At 42.5% G+C, this 17,697-nt stretch overlaps 1 protein-coding gene across 3 annotated transcripts in view; it reads right to left on the bottom strand.

Annotated features, from left to right (window-relative positions):
• Positions 1-14,374, bottom strand: part of LOC140719226 (serine/threonine-protein phosphatase 6 regulatory subunit 3-like) — a 214,264-nt gene extending 199,890 nt beyond the window's left edge. For all 3 annotated transcript variants that reach the window (XM_073033683.1, XM_073033682.1, XM_073033684.1), the window contains exon 1: positions 13,939-14,374. The gene's annotated coding sequence lies outside the window, so the exon portion shown is untranslated. The remainder of the gene's footprint in view (positions 1-13,938) is intronic.
• Between the last annotated feature and the right edge of the window lie 3,323 nt (positions 14,375-17,697).

Genomic DNA, 17,697 nt, shown 5'->3' on the forward strand with positions numbered 1-17,697 from the left:
CTCCTACCCTACTATCTCCAAGGCCCCTTCCTGGCCTCATAGTCACAATCTCCTGATTGACTGAACTTAATCAAGGGACATGACTGCCTCCTGAAACAAACTGTTGAGGAAGCATCCCTTTCCCTGTTGTACTGCAGTGTCCAACCTCAACTCTGAGCTAAAGTTCCTGACCCAAATGCAGGTACTTACTGTGGATATGGAACATGTTGCTTTCCATTAGCTGTGACACACCACCCACCCTGCCATGCTTGTCTAAAGTAACACACACAAAATGCTGGGGGAACTCATCAACTGAATCTCATCTTAATTTGTTAATTCTTTACATTTGTGAGCTATAATTTTTTTCATCTGTCTGCATTAAGCTTGCTCAGTTCAATGGCAAATCTGATTTCCTCTACAAATCTAATGCTGCCACATTCTTCCAACAGATTAGGCTCATTTCCAAGATGGTGGCACGACGCAGCTTGCAGCGGCCACTCCGGACCTGATTATCTGTTATTTGTGAAGTCCCTAATTGTGCATTATCCCTAATGCACAATCATAATCGATTGAAGACAGACATGGGAGCACGGAGGAACAGCAGGAAATCTCCAGGAAGACTTTCTTCGTTGCTGCTGCTGCTGCTGTGAGGTCCGGGACTCTGCTGGGAAGAACAAGCCCCCAGTCCTCGGGGTTGCGTTGCCGATGACCGTTGGTGGGGCCATCTTAATACGCTCAGCAGAGGATGGTGCTCGGAGAAGCTGTGCCGGAGGGGATGGTCGTCGGCTCGGAGGTTCAACGGACTCAGAGTCCACTGTGGTCAGGTCGCTTTCGGTGTGTGCTGCGTCTGCGAGGCTGAGTCAGGCGGCGCTGTGGAAGTCCATAGCGGGGGGGGGGGGGGGGGTACTCCCTTCTGCTGCTGGCGTGGGATGGCGAGTCTGTCGGGACCCTGGGGACTTGTGGAAACTGTGTGGTGATTTCTTTTGAACTTATAGTCCTTTAACACCTTTGGACTATTTTTACTGTGCCCATTGTCTGTCTTTTATCAATTATGCTATTATTTGCACTGTTGTAACTATATGGTTTTGTGCAGGTCTTGTAGCTTTAGTTTTTGGTCTTGTTTGTCTGGTAGATTTGGAGCTCCTTTCCGGGGAACGCACTAAGACGGTAGCGTGATATTAATACGCAGCAGCCTCTCCGGACTCTGGATTGGGGATTGCCAAACGTTACGTGGATTTTCTAATGTAGTCTGTTTTGTCATATGCTTTTGTGATATCATTCTGGAGGAACGTTGTCTCATTTTTTAACTGCATCGCATTTGTGGTTTCTAAATGACAATAAACTGAATCTGAATCTGATCTGAATCATTCATACATTTAACCCAACACGTCACGTGTTTACCCCATTCAACCTGAGAAAATGGGAGGGTAAGAAGGGTTAATTCCTGACCGCAAAGATCATCCTACGTTGGGATAATACCAATACCAACATTAATATTCACCTGATGAATAAGAGACAAGAGGTGATCGCAATGAATCATAAATATTCTTGACATGGAAAATGCAGAGATACTGTTTCCACTGATGGGGTTGTTTAGAACCAGAGGTCACAGTTTCAAAGTAAATTGGCCATTCATTGCTGAGATGGCGAGAACCTCCTTTACCAAATTTTCTTCCCAAGGAAGGTGGTGGAGACTCAGTCAGAGTACTGACTTAGATGAGAAAGTTGTAGGGTGGGTAAGTTGGTTTGCAGATGACACAAAGGTTGGTGGAGTTATGGAGAGTACAGAAGGTTGTCACGGGTTACAATGGGATACCGATAGGATACAGAGTTGGGCTGAGGAGTGACAGATGGAGTTCAACCCTGAAAATGTGAAGTGATTCACTTTGGAAGGTCAAATTCAAAGGTAGAATATAGGGTTAATAGCAGGATTTTTTGCAGTGTGGAGGAACAGACAGATCTTGAAGTGCACACCCATCACAGTTGTCACACAAATTAACAGGGTTGTTAAGAAGTGATATGGTATATTGGCCTTCATTAATGTGGGGACTGAGTTCGAAGGCCATGAGGTAACATTGTAGCTCTATAAAACAGTGAATATCGTGTTCAGTCCTGGTCACCTCATTTTGGAAGGATGTGGAAGCTTTAGAGAGGGTGCAGAGGAGATTTACCAGGATGCTGCCTAGATTAGAGTGCATGTCTTATGAAGATAGGTTGAGCAAACTAGGGCTTATCTTTCTGGAGAGGTTGGAGAGGAGGAGGATGACTTGACAGAGGTATACAAGATGAAAAGAAGGTTAAATCAAGTGGATAGCCAGATAAATTTCCCAGGTGGCTATTATAAGGGGGCACGATTTTAAAGTGATAAAGTAAAGGAGGAGATGTCAGAGGCAAGTTGTTTTCTTTTAAAAACACACAGTAGCGTTTGGAACACCCTGCCAGGGAGGTGGTAGAGGTAATTAATTACATTAGAGACACTTAAAAGATTCTTAGATAGGCACATGGATGGTATAAAACTGGAGGCTATGTAGGAAGGGTTAGATTGATGTTAAAAGTTCAGCACAACATTGTGGGCCAAAGGCCCTGCCCTGTGCTGTGTACTCACTCTGTGAACAGTCCAGGCAGTCGACTAACCCCTTCAACATCCAAATATCCAAGAATGTTATTTAGTACAGGGGTTGCTTCAAAATAAATGTCCAGTCATTATCTTGTTTATTAATGGAGCAGGCAGAGCTTTAATTCCAAAATTACTCAGATGATAGTCCCAGCCCAGGGAAATTACAGACCAAAATGCTACAGCAGATGAGGCAATGTTACATAGTTACCAATTTTGGCAACACGCCATTGAAGAGGAGTGCGCTGTGCCAAGAATGTTCTACTTTAGATATAGTGGATACTGTAAGAAGTGTGTGATTACATGGTTACCAAGGCTTTTTGGTAACATTTCACAAACAAAGCATGGCTGGTGGGGGGGGAATGTAAGAGGAAGATTTACACAAGCTGGAGTGCAGCTGATCTGGGAACATTTATTCCAGCTTATTTTCTGCCATGTAATTATTGAACCCTGCTGAAGTACCGTCACCCTCCTGGCAACTTGGCGTACTTTATCCTGAGACCTCAACTGTAAGTGGCAGAGTCAACCACATCCAACTTGCAGCTCATCCTGTGTCTAAATATTCCCACTCAACAGCAACGATGGAGAAAGAACATATTCAGATTTTGTTATTCTTCACACATGACTCGTCAAGACTCCTATACGATCAGTAATCAGTTAACTCAGAAGAAAGGAAAACAATATACCTCAACTTGAAAAATACCATCATTGACTGAACAGTTGTAGCTACATATCCACTACCTACAAAGTTCCATACCAAATTCATTCTTAAGCAAACTGTTTCCTGAATAGACTAAAATAGGATACAATGAAAAGCTAACAGATGGCTTGGCAGATCTGCTAATCAACAGATACTGCCATGCAGTGTGAAGACCCAAGAAAATGATGAGGCGACACCTGAACGACAATACTTCATATTTCTCTACACAAGAGATTCTGCAGATGTTGGAAATACTGAAGAACACACAAGTTCATCAGCAAAAATGATGAAACAATGTACAGGGAGGAGGTCAAACACCTAGAGAGCTGGTGCAGTGACAACAACTTGATGCTTAATGTCACCAAAACCAAGGAGATGATTGTCGATTTCAGACGGTCTCAGCCTGAGCACACACCCCTCAGCATCAGCGGCTCCACAGCGGAGAGAGTGGAAAACATCAAGTTCCTTGGGGTGCATATCTCGGACAATCTCATCTGGTCCAGGAACACCACTGGGATTGTGAAACGAGCCCAGCAGAGACTGCACTTTTTGAGGAAGCTTAAACAAGCATCACTCCCCACTAACATCTTAACTACATTCTACAGAGGCGTGGTTGAGTGTGCTGACCTTTTGCATCACAACCTGGTACTCCAGCTGCAGTGCTGCCGACAAAAAAGCCTTGCAGAGGGGGGTTAGGGGAGCAGAGAAGGTTATTGGGGTCTCCCTACCATCTGTCCAAGACTTTCAGAGTCGATGCCTCCAGAAGACACGGTACATCACTAAAGACCCCTCACACCCTCTCCATGAACTGTTTGTTCTTCTGCCATTAGGCAAATGTTACAGGAGCATCAAAACAAAAACCACAAGGCTACTAAACAGCTTCCTTCCACAGGCAGTCAGACTGCTAAATAGCTGCTCTACCTGACTCTGCTTTGGACACTTTTAACTTGCACTGGACACTTATAACTTGTTTTTAACTGACATGTGGCTGTTGTGTTTTACTATTTATTGTTATGTTTATTATTTAGTGTTGCGTTTGTTATGTTATGATTGCACTGCTCCTGGGAAACACTGTCTCATTCTGCCCTGCAGAGCTGATGTACGGTTAGAATGACAATAAAGTTTTTGAATCTTTGAATCTTGAATCTTGAAGTTAGGTGGATAAGTCCCTAGGGCCTGATGGGACTTACCCCAGGAGGCAAGAGACAACATTGCTGGTCCTTTGACCTGTATCTTTGCGTCCTCTCTAGCCACAGACCAGGTCCCAGAGGACTGGCAAGTGGCTAATGTTGTATCTCTGTTTAAAAAGGGAACAAGGGAAAATCCTGGGAACTATAGAACGGCCAGTTGTAGGGAAACTGCTGGAGAAAATTCTTAGGGATAGGATATATCAGCATTTGGAAACCCTAATTAGGAAGAGCAAGCATAGCTTTGTACATGGCAGGTCATGTCTTACCAACTTGTTTGAGTTTTTTTGACAAGGTGACAAGAGAGATTGATGAGGGTAGGGCAGTAGATGTTGTCTACATGGATTTTAGTAAGACATTTGACAAAGTCCCTTGTGGGAGGCTCATACAGAAAATTAAGATGTATGGGATCAGTGGCAAATTGGCTGTTTGGATTCAGAACTGGCTTGTGCATAAAAGACAGAGTGTAGTGGCTGAAGGAACTTATTCAATCTGGAGGTCTGTAATTAGTGGAGTTCCGCAGGGATCTGCACTGGGACCTCTGCTGTTCGTAATGTAAATATAGATGGGTGGGTTAGAAAATTTGCGGATCATACCAAGATTTGTGCAATTGTGGATAGTATAGAATACTGGCAAAGAATACAGCATGATATAGATTAGATGCAGATATGGACTGGGAAATGGCAGATGGAGGTTAACCCAGACAAATGTGATGTGTTGCACCTCAGTAGAGCAAATGCAAGGAGACAGTACACTGTTAAGGGCAAGATCCTTAAAAGTGTTGCCGAGCATAGAGACCTTGAGATCCAATTTCACAACTCCTTGAAAGTGGCTACACAAGTCAATAAGGTGGCTTATTGAATGCTTGTTTTTATTAGCCGAGGCAATGAGTTCAAAAGTCAGGAAATTATGTTGCAACTTCATAGAACTCTGGTTAGGCCACATCTGGAGTATTGCGTACAGTCAGTTCTGGAAGCACCCCCAATGGGAAGGATGTTGAGGCTTTGCAGAGAGTACAGAAGAGGTTTACCAGGAGGGCATGTGCTATTACAAGAAGCTGGATAAACTTGGGTTGTTTTCTCTGCAGTGTCAGAGGCTCAAGAGAGATCTGATAGATTACAAGATTGTGAGAGGTATAGAAAAAGTAGACAGAGTATGTTTGCAGGGTTGAAATTTCTAGTACCAGAGCGCATGCATCGAAAGAAAGAGGGGGCAGATTCAAGGGGATGTGAGAGGTAAGTTTTTTTCCTCAGAGAATCGTAAATGCTTAGTATGGTGGTAGAGGCAAATATATTAGAGGCTAAGCGCATAGATGGAGGGATATGGACATGGTGTAGGGAGGAGAGATTAGTATTTGGGTGTTTTTGATCCAGAAGATACTCAAAGAAAGAACTACAGACTGAGTGCCACAGTAATCAGAATTCAGAGTTCAATTCCAGCATCCTCTGTAAGAAAGTTTGTACATGAGTGTGTGGGTTTCCTCCAGGGGCTCCGGTTTCCACCCAAGGTCATACTGGTGAGTAGGTGAATAGGTTAGCTGGTCATTGTAAATTGTACTGTAAATAGCTGGGTTGCTGGGCAGTGCAGCTCACTGGGCCTGTTCCGCACTGCAAATCAACATAAAATAATAAAAATCACCAAGAAAAAACAGGTAAGTGGAGTTGACATCATTCCAAGTGTACTTACTGTGGTTAACCTTTCCCTAAAAAGATTGAGGTAACACTCAAAGCATGCTGTACAACCACACTAGGCAGTCATTTTCCTGAGGTGGCGAAGGAGAAAGAGTAAAGTGTACACTTCACAATGCAGAATAATACTATGCTACTTTTACAGTATCCCCAGATTTCAAATCACACAGTACACCTAAAATTGGAATGCTGCAAATTAGTCAAACTGTGGCAGTCCACCTTAGCAGCATTCACTGGAAGCCATTACACCAAGTCAGTGAGAGGACAATAACCTATTGCACAAGATTCACAGCTCCTCATTCCAGGGGAGACACTGTTGTAAACACGACATTCTGCAGATGCTGGAAAACTTCAGCAACATGAACTAAATGTTCCACAAACTCAGTGGGTCTGGCAGCATCTATAGTCAGCATTTCGGACTGAGAGCCTTCATCAGGACCGGAAAACTAAGAGGGAAGAAAGCAGAATAACAGGGGGGGGGGGGGGGGGGTGTGTGTGTGTGTGAGAAAACTTGCAGGCTGCCCCAGCATATCCTTAGGTTGTTAACATAAACGATTCATTTCACTGTGTGTTTCGATGTACATGTGATTAATACATGAGTCTCAAACAAACTCAATTTAGTCCTTAGGATACTTGTATCTGCATGTATTCACAGATTATCAGCAAGAGTCCTCGTCTTGGGCTATAAGCTTTGGGTTCAAATACAACTTCCTGAATATCACATTTGACTAAAGACTGGGATCCTCTTTTCACTGGTTGCCTAGACAATCCAGCAAGCACAAACACACCACTGGATCACAAAAACATAGCTCACCGCCACTCAGACAGACCATCATATCAAATAAAATTATCCTCAGCAAAAAAAAAATTTCCTGGTAGATCAGACCAATCCAATTTAGAATATGTAGCATTTTTCTCAGAAGCAGTAGTATGTATGAAATTTCAGCAGCTATTAAAATCTGCACAGAGCTTAATTAATGCTGTTCCCCAACATTCCCTGGAATAATCAGACTCTATAAGCACATCTTAGGAAGGATCTCCTCAAATTTCCATCAGAAGATGGTAGGTTGAACTTTAAGTAATTACTTGAGCATTAACAATTCTTTGAATAAGACCCATTTCTTCCTATCACAATCATTTACCAATGTTCCCACTAGAAGGAAGGACAGAGCTGGAAAGGTCTGAAAACCTTGTATATCCAGAGAGGTAATGAATTTCGTCAAGAAAAAGAAAAAGTATGTGGGAAAAAAACTTCAGAATTTAGGATCAAACAAGGAAACACGAGTATAAAGAAGCCAGAGAAGAACTAAAGAAGGGAATTAGGAAAGCCATGAAAAGTGAATCCCAAGGCAGTCTGCACATACATCAAGAGTAAGGGGATAACTGGGTGGGTGGGCTGGGATGGGGACATTTGCTTGGATGCAGAGAATATGGATGAGGTGCTTAATGAGCACTTTGCTTCAGTGTTTACCAAGAAAAAAGATATGGAGGACCAGGAGATCAGTGCTGAGTGTATAAATAATTAGGGCATTTAGAGGTCGAGGAGGAGGAAGTATTGAGCTTCCTACTGAGTGCTAAGGTGGATAAGTACACAGGGCCCAATGGGAATTACCCCAGGATATTGAAGGAGACAAAAGATGAGATTGTTCGGCTCTTGTATCTTCATGTCCTCTCTAACCACAGACCAGGTTCCAGAGGACAGGCTTAAGTTGCATCTCTATTTAAGAAGTGAACAAGGAAAAATCCTGGGAACTATAGAATGGTGAGTCTCATGCTAGTTGTAGGGAAACTGCTGGAAAAAATTCTTAGGGATAGGATATATGAGCATTTAGAAACCAGTGGCCTAATTAGGATGTGCCAGCATGGCTTTGTGCGTGGCAGGTCTACATGGATTTTAGTAAGGCACTTGACAAAGTCCCTCTTCGGAGGCTAATCCAGAAGATTAAGATGCATGGGATCAATTGTAAATTGGTTATGTGGATTCAGAACTGGCTTGCATATAGAAGACAGAAGGTAGTGGTTGAAGGGAGTTATTCAAGTTAGAGGTCTGTAATTAGTGGAATTCCGCAGGGATCTGTGCTGGGACCTCTGCTGTTAGTAATGTATATAAATGATGGAGAAGATCCTGAGAGGCAGGATTTATGAACATTTGGAGAGGTATAACATGATTAGGAATAGTCAGTGTGGCTTTGTCAAAGGCAGATCGTGCCTTATAAGCTTGATTAATTTTTTGAGGATGTGACGAAACACATTGATGAAGATAGAGCCGTAGATGTAGTGTATATGGATTTCAGCAAGGCATTTGATAGGGTACCCCATGCACGACTTATTGAGAAAGTACGGAGACATGGGATCCAAGGGGACATTGCTTTGTGGATCCAGAACTGGCTTGCCCACAGAAGGCAAAGAGTGGTTGTAGACGGGTCATATTCTGCATGGAGGCTGGTGGTCACTGGTGTGCCTTACGGATCTGTTCTGGGGCCCCTACTCCTTGTGATTTCTATAAATGACCTGGATGAGGAAGTGGAGGGATGGGTTAGTAAGTCTGCTGATGACACAAAGGTTGGGGGTGTTGTGGATAGTGTGGAGGGCTGTCAAGAGTTTACAGCAGGACATTGATAGGATGCAAAACTGGGCTGAGAAGTGGCAGATGGAGTTCAACCCAGGTAAGTGTGAGGTGGTTCATTTTGGTAGGTCAAATATGATGGCAGAATATAGTATTAATGGCAAGACTCTTGGCAGTGTGGAGGATCAGAGGGATCTTGGGGTCCAAGTGCATTGGACACTCAAAGCTGCTACACAGGCCGACTCTGTGGTTAAGAAGGCACATGGTGCATTGGCCTTCATCAATCGTGGGATTGAGTTTAAAAGCCAAGAGGCAATGTTGCAGCTATATAGGACCCTGGTCAGACCCCACTTGGAGTACTGTGCTCAGTTCTGGTCACCTCACTACAGGAAGGATGTGGAAACCATAGAAAGGATGCACAGGAGATTTACAAGGATGTTGCCTGGATTGGGGAGCATGCCTTAAGAGAACAGGCTGAGTGAACTTGGCCTTTTCTCCTTGGAGCAATGGAGGATGAGAGGTGACCTGATAGAGGTGTACAAGATAATGAGAGGCATTGATCATGTGGATAGTCAGAGGCTTTTTCCCAGGACTAAAATGGCTAGCACAAGAGGGCACAGTTTTAAGGTGCTTGGAAGTAGGTACAGAGGAGATGTCAGGAGTAAGTGTTTTTTTTACGCAGAGAGTGGTGAGTGTGTGGAATGAGCTGCCAGGCATGGTGGTGGAGATGGAAACGATAGGGTCTTTTAAGAGACTCCTGGATGGATACATAAGAATTTAGAAAAATAGAGGGCTATGGGTAAGCCTAGATAGTTCTAAGGTAAGGATATGTTCGGCACAGCTTTGTGGGCCAAAGGGCCTGTATTGTGCTGTAGGTTTTCTATGTTCGAGATGAAAATATAGATGAGTGGGTAGTAAATTTGCAGACAATACCAAGATTTGTGCGCCTTCTGAGCAAGCTAACTTTCTAGCAATATCAAAGCCAACAAATTGCCACACAGTAATGACATTTCCTTTACCATGAATGAAACTGTAGCAGTGTAAATAAGATAACCAGACTGAATCATATCTTGCCAAGTTGTCAGCAACTATAAAAAAGTTCACTTTTTTTTATTAAGTAAGCAGACAAGATCCAATGGCACCTTTAACATCAGACGGGCAAAAAAGGATGGGAATGCACTCTCAAGTCTCAGGTGAAGCAAAGTGCAGCGTTCTCTGATGGAGTGACATTAAGGTTCTCAGAAATAGTACTGAACAGTAAATTCTACTCAATAGTCAAGTCCATGGGAGATTCTGCAGGTGCTGAAAATCCAGAGTAACACATACAAAATACTGGAGGAACTCAGCAGGTCAAGCAACATGAACGAAAGGAATAAACATTCAACATTTTGGGCTAAGACCCTTCATTAGGAGTCAAGTATCATGTTTTCTGGCCTACAGCCCAGGAACTAACTTCTCATGCCACTTGTTTAGCACATTACATCTTTTTTTTTGTTGTTGTTGAACGCAATGGGCTCACCAAAAATGATGACATGCATGGATGGACAAAATCCTGCAGAGCTTCAAGTAATCTGTGAAGCTATGTCATTCTAACCCAAATAACCCTCCACACATCAAACACTCTATGTACACAGTGTGCTTTGTCCATCTTGTTCTCAATCTCTTCATTGTTTATCCTTTTTTTTGCAAACATGTTCTCACCTCTTTCCTGATATTGAATTATTACTGTATACATTCTGTGTCCTCCAGTACCTCAAGCCCAAGTGCCAGCTGTGAAAGGAGAGACTGAACAACTGAAAGATCTAACCACTAACCACAGTCACCACTTACTCTTGCACGCATTGCAGCAGAACGTATGGATCCCGAATCGGCATCTACAGTCACTAGAGGACCCACCAACAGAGAATGCCATATTCAACCAAGCGTCACATTTCCACACTTGAATCTATTTAAGAAACAAATCTTATGCAATGAATTGAGAACAGATGAGTGAGAAAGGAGGCCACTAATTATCAAGATTAATTGACAAAGGGAAATCTTAGAATTCACCTCAGTCTATTTAATTTTTGATGATTCAACTATCAACTAGATAAACGCTCCACAGGGTCAAAGGTATCCTTTTCTCACTGTAGGTGGTGCCTAGCTGAAGACTAATGGAGATTCTATATTACTGTTGATATCGAACGTATTTCAAGTACAAACTGGAAAGTTGCCAGTAAAGATCACTGGATTGTGGTTATAAAAAGGGAATGGGTAACATATGCCAGTAATGACACACAGCTTTACTACTTTTCCCATACTACTGACATCTGAAAGAAAACAGGTTCGATTCCATTAAACAAAGTTCAATCACTAAAGAAATGTATACTTTAAAGCCATGTATCTGTGAATAATGCTAACCTGTACAGAATCTGTAGACTACTTTTATAGTTACAGAATAGATTGAAACATCAGACATTTATCACACATAAGGAAAATATTTTTTTTAAACTCATTGATAAGTGTCTGGAATAAATTCCAATGCAACAAGGAAGAAACTGCTCAGGGTATTAAAAGTACCACCTTACATGAAAGCTTTGATGAACTCAAGCACATTACTAATTTTTCATGTTTACTTCCCCCAAAGACAAACTTGTCTCGTACAAGTCCAGAGAACTAAAACTGAAAATGAAAAGGCATCTGGAGACAGACACAGAATAAATGCTTAATTTAAATAAACTTTTACCAGAATCATTCTGAAAGATAAATCGGAAACTCCTTGTTTGATATGTTGAGTATTTACTTTATTTAGAATGGCCCTTCTGGCCCATCAAGCCACATGGCTCAGCAACCCACTCATTTAACACCAGCCTAATCACGGCACAATTTACAATTAGCCTACCAATGGGCACAACTTTGGACTGTGGGAGGAAACCAGAGCACTCGGAAGAAACCCACATGTACACAGGAAGAATGTACAAACTTTCTTACAGACATCACCATAATTGAACTCCAAACTGAGGCGCCCCAAGCTGTAATAGTGTCACATTAACCACTACGCTACTGTGCTTTCATTTCAGGTTTTCAGCATCCCTGTTACCAAAGCAGCACCACAGATAACTTCTAATACCTTACCCAAACAATTAATTGCTTATGTCCAAACACTTAAATATCTGTAGAAAAAGATACAAATGGTGAATATCAGAAATAAAAACAGGAAAAGCTCTAAGTATTGCACTCACCAGGCACATCTGTGGACAGAAACGGAAGAGGCACATACACAAAGTGCTGGGGCAACTCAGCAGCTATGGAGGGGAATGGGGTTGATGTTGTGGACCGAGACCCTTCATCAGGGCTGGATGCTCGTAGGAAGTAGAATTGAGCATCCAGTTCTGATGAAGGGTCTCAGCCCAAAACATCAATTGTTTATTCCCCTCCACAAATATTGTCTGACTTGCTGAGTTTCTCCAGCACTTTATACAAGTTGGTCAAGTTTTTCAGCTTTGGAAAATTCTCATGTTAGAAATTTGAAATTTAGAAATTCTCATGCTGATTCTCCGGGCAAGTGAATTTTCATCTGAACTTTTTTTAGTCTGCTTCTCTCTGCAAAGCTGCTACCTGGTCGAGGCAGCACAACCAGTGTTAAATTCTACTTGAACATGGAAGTCAGGCGACTTAACAGTTACAAAGGCCAAAAGGCTCATCGAGATACAGTAGCTCTCTGGACAATAATCCCAAACATCTACATGCTCTATCCCTGAAAGTTTATTGCCCTTAACTACCTACTCAATTCCATTTCATTTTCACAACTAACCCTACCAGTTTCACACCATCACTACCCACTGAGTAAGAAAGACCTTTCCTGCATTAACATTCTGCTTCTATCACCACACCAAGCACCCACCGCTCTTGTATAAGAAACTTCCCCCTTACATCTCCTTTGAAATTACTCTCTCTCACCTCAAATGGATGCCCTCTGGTGTTTGACATTTTAACTCTTGGACTCTCTGTCTGTGTTATCTATGCCATTTATAATCTTATAAACCTCTATCAGGTCTCTCCTCAGTCTCTGCTTCTTCAGAGAAGACAACCCAAGTTTGTCTAACGTCTCGTTATTACACATGTTCTCTAATCCAAGCAACATTCTCTTCTGCACCCTCTCCAAAGCCTCAACATTCTTCCTATAATGTGATGACCAGAATATGCAATACTCCAGATGTGACCTAACTATAGTTTTATGAAGCTGCAACATAACTTCCTGACTTTTGAACTCAATGACACGACTTGGAGTCTAAATGCAATCAACATAGACTTTTACCTATGTTTAAAACTAATTTGCCATTCTTATAAATTTCTCTCAAAGTTGAAAATTCAAAGGAAATGTATTATCAAAGTACATATGTCACCCTGAGATTCATTTTCTGCTTCAAAGAGAATAATATGGATGATATCAAAGCTGAGCCCAATCCCACACGCAGCCAACACCCTAACAGCAGACATCAAGAACCTGAACCTCCACTGAATTTTCCTCTTCAACAGGGATACTTCCTCACTGGCCTAGCCCTCAATCATCAGAAGATCCAAGTATCACGAAAGGAAAAAAATAAAATGCAGATGCCAGAAAATCCAGGAAAAAAACAGCAAAAGGAAAATGCTGAAAATATGTAGATCAGGCAGATTCTTGCAGAAAGAGAAAAGGATTTATATTTCAGGTTGATGACTTGCTTCAGGAGCACAGACAAACATAAACTAGTTTTTTTCTTCACAGATGTTGGGTGAGGTGTTTGTTTTAATTTCAGTCATTATTGCTATACACTGATAACTGTTGCACCTCCTTCATCAGCCAGCAACAACGTTGCAAAAGCACCCCGTTCGGTGAAATACAGTTTCAGACCCTTTGAGGTGGAACGCTCTATGCAAATACTGATCATTATTCCTTTCCGTATCGCTAACATCAGTGACCCAACCAACAGGCGCCCATATTTTCTGGAATTACTGATGAAGCACGAGTGTTAGGACAGAGAATTGTTCGATCTATAGAGCTCGGCAGCTCCCCAACATTTTGTGTGTTTTAAATGCAATTAATATTTTATTTTTGTAATTAATTTCCACTTTAAATAAAGACCAGATCATACACTCTAAGAAGTTAAAAGCGCAGAGCCGAAGCAGTGAGTCTGCGGCGCCGGCTCCGCCGAAATGGAGTGAATTCCAACAAGTTAACTTACTTTGACTCAGTATGAGTGGGGGCCGCCCACCGCCAGACGGGAACGAACGTGCTTCTTGCTGAATGGAGATGGTGAAATGCAAAGTAACCTGCCGCCGAGAAGCTGCATTGGGCGCCTGTCTGATTCCTTCGGCCTCCACCTCCGCAACCCACCCCGCACGGCTCGCCCTTCGGACTCGGCTACGCTCTTCGGGAAAGTCCGGGGATTGACCTATTTCCGCTGGGCCTCGAGGGAGGGGGCCAGATCTTCCCCCGTTAAGAAAGAGAAATAAAATAGAGTTGACGTGAAAAAAGTACGAGCGAAGCAACCAGCGGCTCGAGTTAGAAAAAGTGGTTGAAGCGTCAGTCGTCCCCCGGCTCGCCGCCGCCTCCGTTGCTATTTACACTTGCTCACTCGCTCCGGCTCTGTTCGCACAACATGTCCGCCCGCCACGGTCCTCCTGTATCCCAAACTGCGCCGCGCTTCCGCCACGGTCCTCCTGCATCCCACGCTGCGCAGCGCCGCCGCCATAATTGGAGGCGGAGATAGGCCATCTTGCTGGTGCTTTGTTCTCAACAGTCTGATGCTTTACTATTACTATGTTAATATGTAGCTACAACATGCATGTTATACTGTAGGATAATGTTTTATGTGTGTGTGTTTATTGAATGTGTTACATTATAAAATTCTATTATATAGGTACATATGCAACAATTTTAAGCTTATACATATACATTATATTCCTTTCTATATGCTATATAGATACACATACATACGGATTAAAATAATATTTATATTTGTGCATTACAAAACCCTATATAGTTGCATGTGCATATAGTATTAAAGTTTATACTTGTGTACTATACAGTATTACATTATAAGAAGATGTTACTTTATGTGTTTGTGAGTTATATATACTGCGTTGTACACCTTGGTCCAGAGTACTGTTGTTTTGACTGGGGTGTACACGCATATGGTTGAATGCCAATGGCAAATCAGGCAGCATCTATGGAAATGAGTAAACAGTTTGAAGTTTCAAGCCAGGACTGAAAGGAAGGGGAGAGACTCCAGAAGAAAAGACAGTGGTGGGAGGGGAAGGCAGATGGCTAAAACGTGATAGGTGAAGCCATCGTGGATTCTGGTTAATTAGGTGTGGTGAACTACATATACCGGTCTGAACTGCTCCTGTGGCTCCTCCCACAGACCCCTGTATAAAGGCGATTGAGGCCTGAGCCCGGCCTCATTTCTCCAGGATGTAGTGTTGTTCATTCTTCCAGTCAATAAAAGCCGATATCTCGTTTCTTATGTCTCAGAGTGAGTTATTGATGGTGCATCATTAGGCCATCAGTTAATTGGGCCAGCCACATATTTGCGACAATTCTGAAAGACCAAAAGCTACTTGAGAACGTATCTGGAATTCCCTTTGTTCATTTAGGACACTGTGGAGCAGGAGACTGTTGTTGAACAGGTTCCAACTCGCACTTGTGTAGCCATTTGATGCTACACCGTGGCTAGAGTGAATAGTTTGTAAATAGCATCAGTTGGTGTGTGTTTGTGTTGAAAATGCAGTGATTTTTGTCTCTGATAGTTGGTGAGAAACAAGCATTAGGACAATTAAGAACTGTTTTATTCACCACAGTTTCAGGCATTCAGATGTCAGAAACAGTAAGGAGTGAAAATGAAACTATTTCACTACTTCAACAAGTCAGGAACTACAAAGTATTTGAAGGTATCAACAATCATCTTGAATATTACAATTATAATGAAGATTTGGAGGATGCAATTGTCAATAGCACTGTATGAAGGCAGTCCATCATCTGAACTAGGTGTCTGTGATGATTTTGTTTGTTGCAAACACTGGATGAATTCCTCTATCACAGTTTTACGGTACTGTGGTATTATAATTTGTTCTGTATTTCATTTAAGTACATAATTTGTTACTCAGTTTGCCTTTTTTATAATTTTTTTAACCATTTCCATGAAACTTCAGCTAATGGGGGTAGCCATTTATTGGCAGACGCAAAATGTACTGGTCCTGATGTGTCCCAATCAACCAGAATCCACTGTATTTTGTCACTTATAAGACCATAAGACATAGGAGCAGAATTAGGCCATTTGGCCCATCGAGTCTGCTCCACTATTCAATCATGGCTGATCTTTTTTCTATCTTCTCCCCTTCCCTGTAACCTTTGATGCCCTTACTAACCAAGAACCTATTAACATCTGCTTTAAATATTCCCAATGATTTGGCCTCCACAGCTGGCTGTGGCAATGAATTCCACAGATTTGCCACTTCTGGCTAAGGAAATTCCTCATCATCTCTGTTCTAAAGGGATGTCCTTCTATTCTGAGGCTGTGCCCTCTGGTCCTAGACCCCCGCCCCTGTTATAGGAACCATCCTCTCCACATCCACTCTCCCTAGGCTTTTCAAGGCCAGGCCCTCCAACATGGTAGTGCTGCCTCTTAAGCTTTGTATGTACTGTTAAACCTCCCAGATCTTCAGGAGATAAATGTGTACCCACTCAGCCACAGTTGTCGCAAGAAGATATAGATTCCCACTCACCAGAAATCAGTAGATAACTTAATATTCATTTCCTAGATGCTGTTGTGAGTAACACTGGGCCATTAGGAATAAAAAAAACTTTAATTTAATTTTCTTAATTGCTTTAAATGTGAATATCAAGGGGCACAGGGCCAGTTAACCAGATTCACGTTATACGATGACAACTCCACGAATCAATCTGATTTTATGTTGTCATAGAGGTTTCATTATGAGGGCTCCAAAACATCCAATGACCTTTCCCTGCATTTACGAGTCCTATACCGGGAAAATGAAGATATCCAGAGAAGGAAAATGACGAGCAGGCAGCAATGCCATTTTATTCTTCAGGGATGCTTTCCTATTCCAGTGGAGTATTTATTTACTTGCAGGAGATCCAAAATCTGGTGCGACCCTGGGATTTAGTCCTGCCAACTCGGGATCTTTCAGGGAGATCTCATGGAAACAGGCTCTTTGGTCCATCTAGTCTGAGCTGAGCATCGACCCCACCCCCCTTCCCCCCATTTAACACGAATCAAACTTTATTCTTTAAAGGTAAAGGTCAGCTTTATTTGTCGCCAGTATTGACACATACGGTGAAATGTGTCGTTGCGTCCCACGGGTCTCACAACACAACATACCATGGCCACAATGTACTGACCCTAACCCGATGAAACCACCAGGAGGAAACGTACACTGTCAAGTTGAGTTTATTGTCATTTAGCTATATACGTACATGTAATCAAACACGACAACGTTTGTCTGAACCAGGGTGTAAGTACACATCAAACACGATAACGTGAAGGTAAGGATAAAATCTACAAATGAACTGTGCATAAGTAAACAAAGTAAAGTCTGGTAAATACTGTCAGGTACAGAACAGATCAACCAGTGACACTTCGAATGCGTGCGGCAGGGAGTTCAGAAGCCTAATGGCCTGAGGGAAGAAACTGTTTCCCATCCTGATTGTTCTTGTCTTTATGTCTCTTGCCTGATGGTAGAAAGTCAAAGAGGATGCTGGATGGATGGGTGGGATCCTTAATAACACTGTGTATGCAGTGCTCCTGATAAATGTCCCAGATGGATGGTAGGGAGACCCCTATGATCCTCTCAGCTGTTCACAGTCCTTTGTAGGGTCCCCCGTACTTGATAGAGATGCAGCTTGTCAGGATGCTCTCAATGGTGCTCCTCTAAAATGCAGTTAAGATGGGGTGGAGAGTGGGAGCCTCACTTGCTTCAAT

The sequence above is a fragment of the Hemitrygon akajei genome, chromosome 31 (assembly GCF_048418815.1).
Source record: "Hemitrygon akajei chromosome 31, sHemAka1.3, whole genome shotgun sequence".
Lineage (NCBI taxonomy): Eukaryota > Metazoa > Chordata > Chondrichthyes > Myliobatiformes > Dasyatidae > Hemitrygon > Hemitrygon akajei.